Below are 7,985 nucleotides of genomic sequence, written 5' to 3' on the forward strand. Positions count from 1 at the left end.
CAGCTCACAGAATCCTTTCTGTAGTTAACCTACTCATTTTGAGAGTTACTGCTCATTTTGGGTACGTGCACCTGTTTTCCAAGAGTGCTGCTTTGCATGCTTTGCACTTGTCTTTATTGAATTTATTTTTCTTATCTTTAAACTATCCTTGCAGCTCATTAAGGCAACTGTAAGAGAAGGTGTTATGACCTGAAGTACCTGCAATGTCCCTGGTTGCATTTCATCTCCTGTATCATCTGCAGTCTACCATCTGATCTGCTACTGACCCTGAAAATGACTTCCTGATCCAACAGAGAACTATTTCTTTTCGCTTCTTAAGCACCACCTTACAATGATTTCATCTTCAGCAGATTTCCCAAGTTTGTTTACTGAGCTGTTGGGATTTCCTCAAGAACTACTCTACAGTTTTCTGCACTTCTTTGGTAAAATCACTAAAATACCAGACTTGGTATGAGACTGCCTAGCAGTTCTGCAGGCTCTCCATCCTTCAGGACAACAACAAGATATCACAGCCAAGGACTGGCAACTCAAGCCAATATGAGTTCTAAAGTTAGTTGAAATGTTCTTTAAAGTCAGCTCAAGCAAATAATCCATTCCCCATTTAGGATCAGCATCACAGTTTTTCAAGTCTTACCTACTCAGCTCTCTGTTGCTATTTCCTATGGCTGAGCTAAGACTTCAGGGGTGCAGGCACTTTCAAAGAAAAGCTCATGCCCAACAAGTTAAGAGTTGTTATTTTCATTAACTTTAAATCATAAATATGATTTCCACTTGAAAAGTAAACACTTCATTTAACAGACACAGCGGCTCTGATGGGTAATGAAGGGTTTTGAAGGAAATTAAAAAAAAGGAAGCAAGAGGAAAAAGAAAAATAACACTTCCAGAAAGTTTTCCGAAGGAAATGAGTAACCACTTGTTATTAAATGATAAATCACAGTCCTCAGGAAGTGGCATTGTCTGTGGTCTATTTTTAATGAGAAAATACCCATCACTGGCACAAGGGTTATATGGGACACGTCTGTGGACAGTGGGAGTGTTCACTGGGGGGCATCATCTCACTGCTGCTATTCCCATCACTTATCAGCAACAAAAACAGGATGAAAATAACATGGCTTAGAGGAAAAAAAAATGCATCCAGGGCAACAAGCAAGGCTACTGTTCTCCATGGATGGAAGACAGGAGGAAACACTAGAGACCAAGCTGAGGCTGAGTGTAGTCTTAGGCTTTGCTTGTTTTCCATGTGTGAGGGATGCACATGAAGCCACCAGGAAGCAAAACTGTGCTGATCCCAATGTCTCTATAGAGGGTTAGGTGACTTCTCACATGCACTAGCATCCTCTTTGTCCCCCAGATGGGGACATATTAGGCGCACAGCCACAAGAAACCTGGGCCTCTTTTCCCCAGGGCTTGCCACTAACACAGAGTTTTCTGGGGAAGCACCTAATGCTGCAGCACCACTGATGCTGAAGACTTCAAAGGTGTAATTAGCCTGATTTTATGCTGATAAATGAGTCCCAGATTCCCGTGGCAAAGTGACTTGCCAGCTGGGACTAGGCACACTGTCAAGGGAAGGGAAGCAAAAGACACCAGAGTTGGCTGGAGGCTCAGCTGTAAGCACAGCCTCAAAATCGAATCAGGGGCCACAAGCACCCAGACCTGGCCATCAGGCAGCAAGACTCCCTGTACACTGCTGAAAGGACCATTTTTGGCATCTTATGCCAAGCCAAACTCTCCCAAGTCCCAGCCAAGAACTGCCAAGCTGAGCCATGGGGGTCAGCTGCAGCCCAGGTTCCCCGTGCACTCAACACATTCTGTCCCAACACCACACACCCCCACAAACTTTCCAGACTGCAGCAGTAACGAGCAGGAACCTATGGCCTGTGCTGAAATACCATGCACTGTGCCTCATTTTACCGACAGGGTGACCAAGCTTGCTCAGGAAGATTGTGGAGTCCCCATCTGTGGAGATATGCAAAAGCCATCTGGACATGGTCCTGGGCAACTGGCTGTAGCTACCTACCACCTGCACAGGTCCCTTCCAGCTTCAACCATCCTGTGACTTTTTAATTGCAAAGCCAACTGCATCGCGATCCTTCGCTTTCACTGACCCACAAAAAATACGGTAATTATTCAGTTTCTCAACTATTTCTGACATTCTTTCCATAGACGAGGTTTAAGCCTTTTTTTCTCCTTTTCTTTTTAATAGGAACATAACCCCACAGTTCACAGCAGATTACAAAACATGCACACACACAGATCACTCTTCCAAAACAGCATTTAATACTGCTTGTTTCATTTTTTTTTCCTGCCACCCATAAACCACTACCCTGCTGGTCTCATTCATTGTGTGGCATTTTGCAACGAAGCGTAAAAATGGTATTAATCATAGCGCTGAAAAAAACACAAACTTCTTCTCTGAGGTTTGAAATAACCATTTGGAAGAAAAACTTCCAGGAGCCAGAAGGACTGACAGGGCTGGAGACTAAAGTCCTTGTTTTCAAAGGCCAAGTGTATCCCAATATATCCCTTGGACAGTTGCCCCAAGCCAGAGTTATAATACTTTATTCTTCAAGTAGCAAGAAGGAGATTTGGTACAAAATCAGTACAAATACCTAAAGGGAATAGGGAAGAAAATGCGTGGTAAATCTAATGGGAGGCCTGAGCTCTAACTACAGCTTTAGTGAGAATGTCCGAAGTCTCAGCTGCCTCCCACCTCCAGGATGTTGCAGCCAGAAAGAATAGATAAGGGTACCCACCTCTCACAAGCAGCACCTGAGCATGACAGACAGTGTGCTGGCACTCACCCAGGCATAGTGTTGCTTCAGCCACAGGCAGAAGCACAGAGATCTGCAAAGGCTATGCCAAAAAATAAAAATCATTATCATCTTTATGTTTGCTGGCCAAACACCATTGGAGAAAATTACCTTCTACATAAATCAAGTTCTTTGTCCACCTCTGTGGATTCAGTGCTTCTCACAGAAGGGAAGCTTCTGTCAAAGATGGAGTCAGAAAAAACATGAAGCTCTTTTTTAAGATAGATGCTTTAGAAGATACTTGCCAAAGGCTTTGGAATCCCTCTGCTTCAGTGCTAAAACATTAATAATTTAAACACCTTCTTTTAAATTAGGAAGGGCACTAAAAGAAACTACTGCAAGAGAAAAACATTCAAGCTCGCCACCACCTCCAACTCAAATACTGACATTTTCTTTCAAACCTCAAAAGTAGTTTTAACAACCTGACAAATGAGAAATTTTCGTTTTTCTTACCTGTGCTTCTTCCCTCACATTTTCTCCTCTGCCATTAATCTTCCAGGCAAAGCAGTTGACCACAAGGACAGGGCACACCAATCATCCTGATACAAAAAGACCCAGGATGCTGTAATCAGGGGCAGGGGAGGTGCAAACAGTTGTAAAACGTTTCACAGGGCACAGCACACATTTTGTGCTTACTGTTATATTCGTGGGATGGGATAGGATAGTTGGAAGGTACTTACAACCATCATCTAGTTCAACTGCAAGTACTTTGTGTTAGAAGAACAAGACAGAGGGAGAAAGAAAATAATCAATTATTTCCTCTTCTTTTTAATCAGTAACGCCAGACTCCTGTGCATGGTAAAGTTCCCTGCTTATTCAAAGCCTGTATGCCTCTGCCTGTCTCACCAATGCCTTTCTTATCAGCACATTTCATTCTTTCCTATTCTTTAAAGAGCTCTGAAAATTGAAAAAAGTGTATTATCTTCATATTTAAGAGACAAAAAAGGCTGGCAGAGAAAGGTCTACCTCACTATCAAGGTTTTTGCAAGAGCAAGAACAATGTGGTAGCCCGAGATCTGTGCTGTCTACACAAACCCCATCAGGGACTCCACCTCCTTCAGCAGCAGCTGGCCCAGGCACAAAGCTCTGTCCTGGTAGCAAGGTGGCCAGATAAAAGCACACACTTGCAGACACATCTCCCCTCTCCCATCCAGATGTATGAACTTCAGATGACCAGTCCAAATTTGAAAAAATGCGCATTGCCAGGGTGCACCATCCATTTATTCCATACCAGATCTTCTCTTGAAGAAAACCTCTATTGAGTCCCCAGTGCAGCCATGTAAGCAATGGAAAAATGCAACCTTATGCCTCTCCGAATGATCCTTAAACACATCCTCTTCTTCAGGGAAAAAAAAAGAGGATTAGCTATTCCAAACCTACATGCCAGGCAATCTGGTGACCAAGTGCCTTCCTCCGATAGCTTTTCCAGACAGTCATGAACTTTAAACTATTTTTTGTCTCCAACTCCCAGCAGCTCCTAAACAGTGTGAGCTAAATATTTATAGAAGAATCACTGTTTGTTTAAGTTTCAATCCATACTCCCTGAAGTCCAATATGCCCAGATCCTGAAATGACAGCTGATTACAGAAGAGACTGAAAACACCGCAGAGGGGACACTGAGACTTACCAGATCTTTAATCTGGATGCTTTCTCCGCTGGTTCTTTTGGGGAGATTTCCCAGATTCTTTCAAAAGAAGAGGAACTGCAGCTATTGCCAACCAAGGTCCATGTTTCATCAGACACTTTGGCACAGCTCTGCTCAGTGACACAGAGCCCCGGATTTTGGGGGGGCCCCCACTGTGCTCCAGAGCTAGGCGTATGGATTGCTGCTGGAAATGCAATGGAAGCACCCAACTTGCTGAACAGCAGACACCAAGGCACAGCGAGAGCACCCCAACACCAGTGCTGCAGGTGGGGCACAGACAGTGTCTGTCACTTCAGCTTAACAGTTCTACCCTGACTCATCTCTTCTGGACTCAGAAACAGCTTTTCCAATTTACGGTGGTGTCCACTCCAGCTGAACAAAACAGTCCTCCCATACCTTACAAAAGAACTAAGGATACTTTTTGCTTAACTGAACAGCCTGTCAGAAATTGAAAAGACACCTGTATAAGCCAACACACTACTGCTATAAGCTAGCCAAGTCCAACAAGTCAGCTGCTCACCTATGGTGTTACACAGTGTCATGGCTGAAGCAAGAAGAAAATAAGACTGTTCTTTATCCCCTTTAATTATGTGTGACCAGAGTCATCCTTTTGGAATGTAACTGGGGACTTGTCCACAAAGGAGCACACAAGATGCAAGGATACCAAGCAGTCACAGCTCTATGACAACACATCCCAAATGAACATCTCCCCCTGTAGACCTCAGTGTCCAGCTTGGCAATCTTCTAGAGGGACAGCAGAGGCTGGGAGACAACACCCAATCAAACACACTTCCAGTGATCACCCAAGGCTGGTAATTCCTGTTTTTTTTTATGGTTTCACATACAAGCTCCTGCAAGAAGAACAAAGCAGAAAGTGCTTACTCCCCCTCAGATGGATGAGAGATGGGATGTCTTTGCTAAAGTTCAGCAACCTGAAACCAGCACCTGCTTTGAACAGCCCCTTGGATGACTGGATGTTGCTGAAGAACTCAAAACCCCCACTGACAGCTGCTGCTGTGCCTATCCCATCAAGGTGAATTCTTTCACTGCAGCAAGATGGGACTCAGCAATGTTGCTCCATCCTGGGATTCTCCAAGGGATAGCAGGACTCCCTTGCACAGGGTGTTTCAAGGCATTTAGCCCCAGTAAAATAGAAAATGTGGTGTTTCAATCAAATGGGTAACTTTTGTCATCAGGTGATCTCCAGGACAAGTCTGCACACTCATTACTCACCTTCCAGCATGAAGGCCCATGCATGGACGAAGGACCAACCGTGGAAATGCCTGTGCCAATGCCACGCACGCACTCACAGCCCACACCCGCCCTCACACATATTTTCTATTCAGATGTGCCTATGCACACGCACATGCAAAGTGCCATGAAGCCTCCTCATGTGTTACATGCATGGGAATATGCAGGAGCTCATATGCAGGAGTACAGAGGCCCACCACAAAAGCCAACCATGCTGGCAGACAAGACTAAAGAGGAGACTGCAAGAAAAAAGCTGGAAATAATGACAAGCACTTTCATCAGTAAAACTGCAATTACCCAGCCAGCACACAGCCTTGCATCTCTGTGGAGCAAGCAAATCTACTTATTAGAGAGATGCCGCTACTGTGATCTGACTCCTAGAGAAAGGGGAGGAACTGCCCCAGCTTTTCCGTGTTTTATTTCTCTGACTCTCATTCCCCATTATTGGGGAATCACCACGAACATCACCATGGCTGTTGGGTCCACTGGAGCCAGCCATAGCTGGGAGGTTGAAAGCACAAGCCTGCAAACAAAGAGCCTTCAAAACTGCAGCTGGTCTCCTCCAACATCATCCACACATTCAACACCATGGAGCTGGCTTTACTGATACTTCATGGAAGAAAATTTTACTAGGGCATAGAAGAGAGACACTTTTCTATTTTAATTCACCTGGCCCTAAAAAAGAAAAATAAAGGAGAAAATAAAAAAGAAATACAGCCCCCCTCTTTCCCTTTTTACATAAATATTGGATCTGAGCACTTTATGCTCCTAAGAAGTTAAAAATAGGAAATGATATCAAGTCTGTGTGCTGCATCTTTTATCAAAGCCCTTTATAAACATCAAAACCAGCTCCTCTGCACTCTTTTATACTTTCCTGCTGTCACTCACAATTCATAAAAGGGGTCTACAGAGATACAAAGGGTAAGGCACTTTCCAGCACTGTCACAGAGAGTCTGGGACAAAAAAACAGCTTTTCCTCAAAGCTCTGAAATCTAAGAGCAATTTTATGACATAATGTCACTTTTAGCACAAGAGATGAATAATAGATATTCAAAACATAATAACACTTTCACAAGTAAACAATGCTTTGCAGTGTCAAAGCTTTTCAGCAGCAGTGTCAAGCCTCTGCAGAAAGATCAACAGTGCGATCACCGAGCACCACTGGGAAGCAAACACTGCAAGAACACACACGTTTAACCAAAAGGCAGAGTCTCTCTGGCCAAACTCCGTCTGCCTTCTCTAGAGACACACATCCAGACCCCCTCTACAAAAAAAAGGGAGGTAGGGAGATTAACAAGGTCACCCAGAAACCCCTCACACATAAACTTGACTTTGACCCTGTCATCTCTGAGAGACAAGTGATAAATCCAAACCTCCTCCCCAACTGAAAGATGAGGAGGCTTACACTCACCTATATTCAAGAGATATGAGCATTAATTAACTCTAACATGAAAAAAACACATTTGAAAGATGATAGCTGCTAGAATATTCATGTATCTTACCCAGCCTGTTTATATAAGGGGATATGAAGCAAATCCTCCATGTAAACCATAGCAAACTTGACAGCATCATTTACCTGTTCAGCATCTTTTCCACAGAAGGCAAATTCCATAACTTGTGGTCACCACTATTTTTTTTTCCTGCCCTGCACATAAGAATTCGTAGGGAGGAAGTGATAAACCCGTGATAAAAAAAATTCCAGTGAACTGTCAGCATTATCCTAACCAAAAAAGAATTTCCTCCTTAGTCATCCACAGGCAGGGTAAGCCAGCTCCCCCATGAACTACAGAAGAGCAGGGGAAAAGTGCTTATCTGGGAAATTACTTCTCTTCCTAGTACCTTGGTACTTAATTTTTAAGCAAGGCAAAGGTCAAACAAAAACCACCTGATGGTGATGCAAATGGAGCCTAGGATAAAACTGCACAGGGGCCACCACAAAGAGTTGCTCTTTGCAAAAGCTTAATGAAAGCCAAGAGATGGTGCCAGGGGGGAGGATAATGGCAATTCCACATCCATGTACCACAAGAATGTTGCCAGCGGCAGGAGGGCACATCCAAGCTGTGGAGGAGGCCAAGCCAGGACAGTGCAGGGTCTCCAGCATCACTCAGCTCGCCAGGGATGCCCCCAGCTAAGTAAACTGGGCTGCTGAGTCTGGGCTGAAGATACACTTCTAATTGGGATAGTAAGAGATCCAGAGGCACCAGGGCCGGAACGCAGCTGCGCCTCATCCCTCAAGTTGTCTACAATAATCATTATGAATATAGGTACTTTTTTTT

Source organism: Anomalospiza imberbis, chromosome 1 (assembly GCF_031753505.1).
Source record: "Anomalospiza imberbis isolate Cuckoo-Finch-1a 21T00152 chromosome 1, ASM3175350v1, whole genome shotgun sequence".
Lineage (NCBI taxonomy): Eukaryota > Metazoa > Chordata > Aves > Passeriformes > Viduidae > Anomalospiza > Anomalospiza imberbis.